Source organism: Rhopalosiphum maidis, chromosome 2, assembly GCF_003676215.2.
Source record: "Rhopalosiphum maidis isolate BTI-1 chromosome 2, ASM367621v3, whole genome shotgun sequence".
Lineage (NCBI taxonomy): Eukaryota > Metazoa > Arthropoda > Insecta > Hemiptera > Aphididae > Rhopalosiphum > Rhopalosiphum maidis.
In genome coordinates this window covers 44,895,835-44,908,894 of record NC_040878.1, presented here as the reverse complement: position 1 = coordinate 44,908,894, position 13,060 = coordinate 44,895,835, and the positions used below count along the sequence as shown (strand labels likewise).

At 30.7% G+C, this 13,060-nt stretch overlaps 1 protein-coding gene across 1 annotated transcript in view; it reads right to left on the bottom strand.

The window, feature by feature from the left end:
* The window catches only part of LOC113552140 (glutamate receptor 1-like), a 175,047-nt gene that overhangs the window by 75,912 nt on the left and 86,075 nt on the right, over positions 1 to 13,060 (bottom strand). The gene's annotated exons all lie outside the window — the stretch shown is intronic.

Sequence of the window (13,060 nt, the reverse complement as noted above, 5' to 3'; positions counted from 1 at the left end):
ATTATTCGTAGAAAATAATAAGAAGATATACCTAATGACAAAAAATGCAATCTAATATTTACTCCATGACACATAATTAGTAATAAATAATGACTAAATGTATCACCTAACTACTATATGAGTATATACGAAATATTTCATCTGCGTAGCGTGTTCAGTTGTAAAATATAATAATATGTAGATCAAGGTGGACAAAATGAAACCACCTTCGCCGAGTAGAAAAAATAGCTACCTTCTCTTAAAAGAAACGGTCATACATGACACGTGTTATGGGGAGGGAAAAATAAATCTACGTATAGGTGTAGTAGCTGTTATAATAGAAAAGTGCTTATACAAGAGGTTGGAGTCGGTATGGTAGTGAAGCTTCATGATTAGCGGGAACGATTCATGGGAGGGAAGCTATATGGCGAGAGAATATTAAAAAAAAACCATACATAAAGGTTTTTTGTTTAAATCTACTAATCCTTCGTTCTGTTGCAGGCTGCACCACTGATCCGCCCACGTGGATAGAGCAGGATTTACCCTACTCATTTAAAGGCTAATATCTCGTTGTTAATTGAATTCACCGCTGGCCGTAACTACTGGTGTCCCACCACACTATCAGTATTTAATTAAACGTGCTGTATTTATGTATACTCGCGTACGTATGTATGTATACATTATAAAAAAGTATATACATAGCTTAATATGTGCTATCGGTCCATCTCGTGGACGCTGCGGGTTGAGTTTTTATTATGCGGCAAAAAGAAAAGGAAATCCTTCACATAAATGTAGATTAGTCGAAAACAACGGCTGCTGTGTTATCGTCACTAATCTCCTTGTGCAGGCTTGGTCGGACGCAATTATTTTCCTTCTTCACTTCCGCCACTGAATCCACTATGTTTTCTGTATGTGGTGTGTGTGTATTTCTGTGAACAGTACTACAACATGGAAGGGTGTGTACAATATGATAACAATTGCCTAAAAACTTATTTCGGACGAAATTAACTAAACTAATAGCAATTCTGAATTCATTATTTATACATAATACACCTAATGTGTGCGCTGGTGGTATTTAACTATTTAAGACTTAAGTACACAATGGTTTTATAGAAGAGCATATAAATAAGTACAGTGGACTTGTAACGAAAAGTCGAACAACATCCAGTAATTTATCAATGGTAGTATTCACCTGTATATATTATTATTTTATATTAAATACTTATATACTACAGTCGTAAGGTGGTTATGGACTATGGTCCATGGTGAGTTATTATTCATAATAAGTTTTCCTTAATGTGATAACATAAAAAAATATATTTTATATTATTTATCTTTTATTATTATACTACATTACTATTATTTTATATATTATTATAATGTGTCAACAAATTTAATGAAAATGAAATAAATATACAACTGAAAAAATTATTAAAAACATATTTAAGACTATATGAATCACCAATATGGCAATATACATACAAATTATATGTTATTACTAAACACAGACACAAAAAAACGTATAAAAAATTTTTTTTGAGTCTTGAACCAATCAAATTAATTAAAAATCAACACTAAAATAACTAAATAAATTAAAAATCAAGATCTTGCCATTGTTAGTATTTCTTCGTTGAAAAATTTGTGTTTTCATCGCTTACAATAAAAAAATATGCATACTGTCCATAGTGATAAACTTTAGCGGCATATAGTCACAACTCATGACTGTTTTGACAACATAGCGAATAAGTAAATTATGAACCAAACGTTTGTTGTCTTGATAAAAGTTCAAAAAATGTTTGACAAACAATTTTTTCTCAAACATATGTTTGGCGTGGATATAGTTTTTAAATAATAAATAAATTATATCAAACTAATTTGGTATATTGTTAATCAAATTAAACGTTTTTATATAAATTTTAAAAAAACAATAAAAACTGAAATTACTTATATAATAGATTAATATAAGTAAGGAATTGTTTTATTGTAGATAAGTTTCTAATTTTTCTGTCAAGATTCGTTGAATCAATACATGAACTTGATAGTTGACAGTTGACAATCAATATTTTGATAGGCACCGTTTAAACTTGAAAAAAATGTCTATAAAAAAACCCTCCACATTTACTTACATTTACACACTGTTATGTGAACCTCGTTGACGAGGCTCGTCTTTAACGTGTGATGTTGATATTATAATTTTAATATAAACGAATGGGTTTTCGTGTACCATATTCTTGTTTGTTTATTTGCACAGTTTTCAATTTGTATAGAAAACAAGTGGTACACAATAAACGTTTGGAATTGGAATACTGTGATGGTAAACTGGTAAAGATATAACTTCCTGTAATCTGTACGAGTATCGGATACCTATGAAAACGAAACTACCCCCGCAACGGCGGATATTAACCAAGTCTTCGCAAGCTTTGAAGTGGTCCGCCCGCGCATATATGCACCATCACACAATATTGTGAGTGTTAAATTAATTTGTTAATTATCGTATCGAATCAACAATAATGCAATAATAATAATATTATTAATATTATATATTAAATGCACTGCGGCGGCGGCACCTACGCACGCTACGCCGCAACACTATGTGTGTGTGTGTGTGTGTGTGTGTGTGTGTGTGTGTGTGTGTGTTATGTATTACTGTGAGGGTGGCGTGGTAGTACTGCAGAAGTGTGGAACCTCTGAGCGTATATTATTATTATTATTATTATTACTATTATTATAACGACCGCCGCGTGACACTGCAGTTCCCGTCGTGTATTTTTGGCTTAAGTCAATTCTTCGTATAGTGTATAGATACGCAATGCGTGTATGTATGCAAATGATTCGGATTAAAATTCAAACCTCGATTCCCGGAGTCATTTAAGTTTGGGCCCGGTGGCTCGCCCCGTCCACTCCCTTCTCCCCATTTCGACTCGCGGTTGGTTCGTCGCCGGATTCGGAACCGACTCGAAAACGAAAGATTCACAGCCTCAGTCATTATTACGCGGTAAAGTTGCAATGACACTATAGTGACGATGTGGGTGGAGTGCGTGGGTGATGGTCGGGTGGCGCAAGATCGGGGTTGACGCACTGTTTTGGGGATGAACCGGGGGAGGGGGGCGAAGGTTGGCGGTATTAAACCGAAGTGTCGCGTGCTTTTGTGGCGGGTACTGCAGTGGAAGAGGGAAGGATACCGTTTAAAACCGTCGCGTGTATTGTCGTACCCACACCTATGTATATATATATATATATATATATAATATTATTATGTACATATAAGCGTATATATATATTTATTATTATATAGCTGCTGTACCGGCGTCCTCCTCACCGGTTCGTCGAGTTTCGCCACCGCCGCTGATATTCGCTCGATGAATATTAATTTCGCGGTGTTAATTCGCCTCACCGTTTATATGGCTTTTGTTTGCTACGGCGGAGAGAATCGTACACACACACACACACACACACACATATATATATTTACAATATACATGTATACATAATATTATTATATACCTATTGCGGCCGCGTTAAAAACGTGATCGCTGTTAAATCGGCGGGGAGGGTTTTTCGAATTTGAATAAAACGATTGCCTCTCGCGCCTCTTGTATAATATAATATTATTATACGCGCGCGTTTGTGTCCGTTTCTTCTATCCTCGCCATCGTCATCCCGCCGTCGTCGTCGTCCGTCATTGTTATTCCCAGCGGCGGAGGCGGCGGTTTTTTTTTCGGCACAATATAAATAACATCCACCCGGCAGATGCCGCGCGTAGGTAACCTTGTGCGAGACCGCCATCGTTTCGAACCAGTAATATTTTACCATATTATTATGTAAACGTTTCACCGTTACTTACGAGATGTTAGAAAAATTGTTATTTTTTCGGCGAAAGAAAATTTGTCAAAATTCGTCTTGCATCTATCGATTACGGTATATAGGAACAATAATACTACTTAACAACCTATTAATAATAATCAATAATTATTATTATAGTTATAATTTTAACCGTCTGGGCCAATCTGTGTATTATAAATAGGTTTCATTCTAATAGATAATAGGAAACCCAAAAGTGTTACTACAAACCGTCATAATTATTCCTATAAGGCTGTATATACATAGGTACAATATTATATCATCATATTAAATATCAAAATAATAATTATTATTCCTCTTTTATAATAATCCTTTCCAGCAAATTATCACCTACTTGACTCTCGAAGATAGATTTAACTCTTTATTACATAATATACAAGTATACCTATAGTCACTATTAATATTTAGTATCGTTATCCTATTTTTGGAAATAGAAAATATAATGATACCTATAATAAATATAAAAACGTCTAACCTAAATGGAGAAGTATAGTAAGATACCCACCTTCATACATAAATATGTTTCTTATGCTTCTTTAATTTTCGGTAGCAATTTATGTAAATACTAATTCAATAACTGAATAGGATATCTTTGTTTTTTTTTTAATTAAACAATTAAATAAATAAGCTAGTACCTATACGGCTATACCATATTATATTATAATTTATATACACCTCATAGAAATGTAGAAAAGAGGGAAAATTAATGATATTATAAATGTGGTACTTTTATGGTAAAAAATTTACGAGAAAGGAATATATTTGTGTGATGTTATAGACAGATATATCATATCTGTCTTATAATAAAAATGGTCTTTCTCAGATCTTCGCTCTGGGTCCGCGTCCAAGCCGAAGACCTAATACCTTGTTTGAATTAATAATTAATTAATTGGTGACTACAAATAATACGATAGCTCGCTATGGCCCTCTATTGTGCGTGAAATCAGAATCCGAGCCGTCGAAAATTATTTTGCTTCAAACAATGAACCATCACCGTTAGTAGTAGTACGTATCTATATAATCAATATACGAGTATAATATTACAATATAGTACTATAATTAGCATAAACGAAACGAAACACGGTATACAGTATACATGTTATTTATTTTCTTTTTCGTTTATCTACTCGGAGCATGATAAGTGATAGCACCCGAATTTAAATCTCCTAAAAACTATTAAAAATGCTAAAAAAATAGTAAAAATTATTTCAACTGGAATGATACCATTAAAGATTGCCAATTTTATTTTACATTTAAAAATGTTTTGTTTTATTAAAATTTGTATTTTACTATATGAATTTTAATGGACACATCAGCAATAGTTTTAAGCATTGGTGGATGAAAAACACCACTTTTGATTTTTGTGGCTGTATTACTCAGTGTAAATATACCAAAATGTATAGTTACATTTATGTCAAGTAAATTCTACGTTTTTTTGAATCCCAGACGTGTTGCACTACAGCCGTCAATCGCATTGTAGATGAATAAAGACGATATATTGATGTAAGAAAAATATAAATATAACGATAAATGAATGCAGATTCATTTTCAGAAAACAATTTTTAATTAGAGTTTATCTAGTAATGCATATAACGTATGAATATGCACTAAAAGTTATAAAAATACTCTAAAAACACCAAAACTGTTAAAAATGCAAAATAAAAGTTTATGTTTTCAATTCTCTGATGTATGAAACGGATTTTGTACTTGAAAAGTATTTCTCGAGACTTTCTGAAAAATAATGCATTTTACATTTAAATCCAGGTCCTAGTGTTAAGGATAACATTCGAAAGTTGTCGTCTTTAACGTATTATGTATTTTTTTTTATTACGTTTTTGCTTTTTTACCTTTGCAGCTTTGCCATCGCACCCGTGTTTTATATTCGTAGTACAGTTAGTTATTATTTTTCAGCGCATGTTCCATTCTCAAAAACGACGTGTGCATATTATCATAATTTATATTCCAAACCTACCCTATTATATTGCTTTTCGACACTCACCAATTTTTTAAAAAATTTGTTTTCGTTTACTGTATTTGTCCATGTACGCACGTTCACTATATTATTATATTATAACATGGATTTAGCATACTGCATACATGCCTCTTCAATATTCATATTATAAATTATAGTATACTATTTATAAAATTGTATTAATTGTTTTTATTATTAGATACTTAATACCTAGGTATATTATATAAGAATATTGAAAAATATTTAGCAGTACGTGGCACAGGCATGAGAAATTGAGTAGTAATAGTCAATGCATATCCATAAAATATTTACATCGCACCACCGCTTACAAATACCTATTACTGTGAACTGACCATTGGGTATCTTCTAAAAAGTAAAACACATTTACATTTTTATTTTTAGTTAGCCATTTTTTTTTAAATAGAATTCATTATTTAGTTTTTAATGGATAATGGTATAGACGATCTGTGATTTATTGAAACATATCATGTTAAATCTTAAATTCAATTAAGTAGGTAGAAAGTAAACGAACAATTATTTTTAAGAAGTTCAGTATAAACAATAATATAATAATTAATATAAATATTATAATTTATAATAAAATATATTATACTAACATAAGTATTGTGCTAAACATTTTTAAAATTTTTATTCATTGTCAACAATTAGGTAGGTACTATGAGTAAATAATATCAATTCCTACTAAAAATCTTTTAACTTCAGTTACTCCGTGTAAGGTATTTTATAATAATTAACATAGTAAATCTCACATTTTCTTATTAATTTATAAAATGAATTCATGTTTTCTGTTTTTATATTCAACTCATAAATGGATACCTCCTATTTTAATGTTGTTGTTATTATTGTGTAATGTCATTCACAGCCCACATGTAAGGGCGCATTTGGAAAAGTTACGACTCAGGGCAGCATAATTTGACCGCCCTCATATCCTCCCAACATAAATACGCCACTGACATATTATTATGTAGGTACCGAATACAGTATTATTATATTGGCTACTGTACCTACAACTAAGTATCAATAGACTGTCGTGATAGGAGCGCATGTAACAATGATTAACGAGGTCGTGGTGGTGGGTCCGTCGGGAAAAAGTGATTTTTCAAGAATATTATTGCCGATCACATTGTATCGTGAAAAAATTTTATTTTGGTCACCGGAAGAGAAAACAATATTATAATATTATGTAACGTTAATATGTTGTATAATATATAGACTATTCTGACGTAAACGACTTGGTTACGTGTGGCACAGTCGCAGTGCGACGGGTAGCACATAAAACATTTAAACTCAATAAAATACTTGATTACCCTCGGGGGGTCGCGTCGAGACTCGAGAGTTTTTGTGTTAAATTAACTCACGTGTTTAGGCGGTGGCGATCGTATACATTCGCGCACACAGACACATACACATATTAAATAGGTAATAAATTGCTGTAATACAAAACGCGCGCTATATGATGGTAATAACGTTATATGGTATTGTCGTATTGATATAAATCGTCCAAACGATGTAACTGATTATACGCAATATATATTATTATATTATTAGGAAGGTCCGAAGGTATAATAAATGCGAACATTTTCAAAATTATAAACGAATCTTTTAAGAATACCGAACGACTGAACAACAATCATAGTTCTGGAGAATTTAACGAATCTGATATTAATTCTGATTATAAAACCAGAAAAATCGGGTCGCAGAATTATAATTTAAAACTGCAGTACACAGACGAAATATCTAATTTAATTAAATGATCAATCTTATTTTATAGGTAACTATTTTTTAATTAGTAATTATACTTTGTGTGTAATACATTTATATCAACTTAATATGTTTGAAACTCGTGTTCTTTTAGTGTGTGAACGTTAGGAAGATCTTAAGAAAATCTATATATCCCTTCTAGTCACTAATCACACGTTTGATTGGCTTCTAGTTCTTGTATGAAATAAGCCTCAAAAAACTTCTATAATAACTACACAATTTCATGACTTTTTAAGTTTATATTGTTACTTATTCGATATTCATTTATTTGCTGAAATTTTAATATATATATTACATTAATTTAATATTGTTGTACTGATGTAAACTTATACGTTAGTATTAGTATTGATATTATAACGAAAAAGTTAATGTTATAAAAAGTCTGTGGCTATTGATAAATTGAGAATGAACATTATGGGTGAATTAATCCCTTATAATATAATTATAAACTATCATGTTAGAAGACATTTATAATCGTAATATGTCTACGACGAGAAACCGATCGAATCTTCAAAATTATTATCATCCCCGGCCATTTCCACTACATGCCTTTTCCGCCATCACGTCCAGATGAATGCTGTTCGCTTCATATAATATTTTTTTCACTAGGACACTTTGCTATGACATCTTCACCGCCACCGCCACCGCAGCCGTCGCTGCAGGACGTTATCGTTGCGCATGTATATATAATATTATGATTTATCGGCTCCTTTTGCCACGGCCCTTCACCCCATAAATCATTCCATTTTCGTTGTCCGCGTGTAATATAATATAATTATGTAGGTCTTAAACTCTACACAAAACTTAATGTGTGTATTAATATTTAATACTTAATAGTCAATAGAAAACCTTAATAATCGTCGATATCGAGGAAAATAAATAATAATAATAATATGCTTAATATCGTGTTTTAAAGTGAAAAAAAGAAAATAAATCAGCATATGAGAAAAAACTACCTGTTACAACGATTTACGTAGGCTTATTATTTTAAAAGATTTAAATGTTACAACATGCGTCTTAAGTATAATATGGCGAAAATGTCCACAAGTCGAACCAGTAAAAGTACCTATATATTATGTTTATGAATCATTAATATTGAGTAATAATTGAAAAACCATCGTAAAAACAAGATATACCTTTTGGATTTTTGGAATTTTTGAGTTTACTTGTAGACTAATATTTTTGAAGTCTGTGAGTGTCCTGTGGCCAAAAAAAATATTTTTTTGAAAAATCTGTGAATATTTTGCAGAGTAAATTGTTAGTACATCATTTAAATAAACATGTTGGTCAACAAATTTAAACAAATTATTAAATTGTCTGTACTAAGGATATGAGTGTATCTATTTAATAGTAATTTTAAAAAAGTATCTGGATTATAATATTTATGATTAAGGTTGTTCGACATAATTAAATTGAAATCATTAATATTATTTTTATATAAATATTTATTAATTTGTGTAAACTGATTAAAATATACTTAATTTATAACTATTACGTAAGTACAAGATTAAATATTACATGTTTTTCATATTTATAAGTACATTTATAATAAACTATAATTATTAGTATAATAAAAACAAAAATTACTCATTCAAATTTTGATTTAGATTCATCATATTTTCAAAAAAATCATGTGTAACGAGTTTGTAAATTGTAACAATTTACAATTAGGCAAAAATAGCGATATACAACTTGGGAATTAGCGTATTTATCGTCATAAGATACTCCTTAAATTAAATGACAAATCTATATGTTTGAAAATTGATGTTTAAGTATAGATATAAGTATATCTATGCTTATATCTATACTATACGCCATAAACAATAAATTATAAAATACAACTTCATAATCATAACATTATCAACAATTTTTATGTTTAGAAATTTACGATTGTAAGCGATCTGAAATTCGAGCACTCTTTATTCGCAACAAAAATAGCAGTCATATTTTATGCTCATCGCTTCTCGATTTCGGTGCTGAGTTTAATAGTTGCTGAATATAAATATATTATAGGTATATTTTTTTATTACGGTAACCCAACGACCTAGGTAATAATAACGTTCGTCATCAAATACAACGACTAATCGTCATAACGGCAACCGGCGAAATTCGCGAAATATAATATAATAACAATAGTTATAGTTGTACTTTTTTTATATGATTTGTGTGAAATTCTATAGTGGTGGTGAACGGGCAATGTTTAAAGCGAAATTATGAAGTCAAATGTATTTTTGTCTAGAAGGTTGCAGCTATACATCATTACAGCATACGTATAATATAATATAACAATTATCATTGCTCGTTTATCACCCGGACGACTTGTTTTGTTCGTATCGTATCACGCTCGAAATCATTACATTATGATGTCGTTATTATCACTTCCGCCTTAATGCCTTACTTGTCTACTTGTCGGAGATCGCGTGCCTGTAACTCGTTACCATCGTCGCCGACGTTTATATATTCGTTTACAGAGCACACCGTTATTGTAAACACACTTTTATTATTATGATTATTATAACATTATTATACTGTCGACGGTTTATACCGGCGTGCCTTATAGCAGTTATATATAACATACTGCAGACGTTTCGCAAACAATACGCACACGTATACATATTAACACTAATTTGCGGTTTCCAGTTAAATAATAAGACATAAAACCCTCCCCCGAGTGCCGCTTTCGGAGTTCCGAAATAGTAAAATATATGTTTATTTGTAATTTATCATTTGATAATGAACCTACATAATAGTATACATCTTTCGTCGTCTGCATTTATACCCTCCTGACCACTCATCTCTTTCCCCAACTCACAACAACCCCTTAATTTCGCTGTATGCATGTGTACTTGTGCATAGTGCGCTAGTAAAAATAATAAATACGTGTATTCATATTTTCATATTGTGTTCATATATTTTCACCGCGCCGTCTTTTCGCGGGTTTTCTCTTTGTTACTATTATACATTTGCATTGATTAATACGATCGCGTCCGAAATTTCTTCGGTTGTCGTCCCGCCATCGGACGTCAGGTCAAAAATCATATTGCGTGAATTACTATAAGCCTGACAGTGGATGGATAGTTGCAGCATTTATTTCTGTTGAATCCACTCAATCGTTTCGAAAAGTTTTACTCTATGTAATATAATATGTGCAAAATACGGTTCTTTCTCCTCCTCTTCCTCTTCATTTCATCTCGCAAAATGAGTTCTACGTAATAATAATTAACATATCTATTATGTAGTAGGTATTTATAGTTTTGTAAACTAAAATGTTCCAGGAACATTCGTTGAACGGCGTATTAATCATCGTATTCTAAAACGAATAATACGAAAACGTACTATTTTGTGGTAGTACTTGTCTATAATTTGATATACCTACGTGGAAATATGTGTACTAATCTATCATAGTACTAATGATTCTGAAAATGTTGTCGATCTCATTACACAAGCCATAAAATATTTATGTAGTTTATGTAAATGAATAGTGCGTGGAATAAAATCGAGAGATGCTTTCAACAAAATATTTTGGAAAGACAATTAAAAATAATAATATAGCTGCGCTCTATTAATCATATAAATTTCATTTGACGCATTGCCACGTGACATTACAGTTATTTACTTCTAAAAATATTAACAAACTGATGTATTTTTCCTGCGAAGAATTTTTGGGTACTATTCAGGTCGAATTTAAATATTTTGTACCCTTAGGCCTTGGGCAAAAAAACCTCCATTTAAAAAAATAATTACAATTTGGTCTTTTATAAGACGTCAGATCTTTGAATACTTAAATCTTCGTGTTAAGAAATAGCTTCACACTAGATTCTTTCAACAATAAAATCTAGTTTTTGAAATAATAAATGCTTCACCAAACAGTCGACATGGAACACAACTAAGAACTTTAGTGACTTAAAAGTTAAGAGTATAAAAAATAATCTCTATTCTTAATTTTATTTTCATTTCTTAAAACAGTATATAAAGTTTACTTGATTTATAATATCCAAAATAATCCAGAGATTTTTCTCTGATAATACTTGATAACGACTTTATGAATTTGAAAAGTTGAACTGTTCTATATACATTTTTTATAAAACTATTATTTTCGCTTCAGTTATAGTAATAACCGTTAAATAAACACTAATTTCACATAATTGATTAAAATATAATAAATATAAAAATTGCAACTAGTAATAACTACAATGTAAAATTTGGAAAAAATCCATTTTTTTTTTTGAAAAATCCTTCCCTCCCCTTGTTACGCAACTACTGTAAAACTAAATAATATGACCACGACACTATAATTATTATTTTTCATGTGATAATTTAATATTTAAGTATATTTATATTATCATATTAGATTAGACCGAGTGTATTTTAGTTTAGGTATCATATTGATTATTGGTGTACATATTATATACTGTACAAGCGTCAGTACAATATTGCAGTACCTACATAATATCTCCACGTAAGTACCATATAAGATTATTAGACTCAAATTTATTTTCATAGAAATCATAATATACAAATACGAAATACATGATATTATAATGTGATCCTCTCCTATTTAATGACTTAGGGCCAACACTGCGAAGGTTTATTCTACTGTTTCAGATGCGTACCTATCATTATCTTCGATGGAGCAAGTGCTGAAGAATAAAAATTATTTTTATCCGTTCGTCCGGTTGTTTATATATTATATAATATTTTTATTAATATATATTTTTGAACAATAGCTCTGGATAGCGCCATGGCGTTTAGTGATTTTGTACGAATAACGTAATAATAAACGATGTAATTATATATATATATATATGACTTAAGTATAACGACTATATCGTTACAAAACCCTGTCGTAAATCGTTACGCGTACACAATATTATTATAATCATTAATAATGAAACATCACGCATATATTAGTGTATTATTATATTGTCTTGTGTTTTAAATTTTTAACAATGCATCACTACCACCAATCAGAGAGAAGCGCTTTTCACGATTTTCCATAATTTCGCACGTGACCGCATTTACCCAAAACGGTATATAATAAAATATTTTATTTAATGCGTCAACGAAGAAAACGGCTACAACACCGTTTGACTGAAATCCACTTAATATTTAAAATGCATTTTCAACGGTTTACTTTATTGCGAATGTGATTAAATGTGTATACAAAGATTTTTAAAATAGTATTTGAAAAACGATTTTTTTCTTTTTTATGTTAGCCGATCGTGCTCACGCAAGTGTACCGTCATGGTACACGAGATGGGAATAAAATAAATCATTTGTCAACCAAAAGAAACATTATTGTCAAAACTATTTATTTTAAATCTACTGAAACGTCTGAAATTGTTTGTTATATAAATATATAGGCGTCTTTGCCACAACACCGCGCGTGTGTTATCGTACGTGTAGCGGTATTATACGTGTCCTATATAATAATATATTATATTTATTTACTTATAAATAATATAA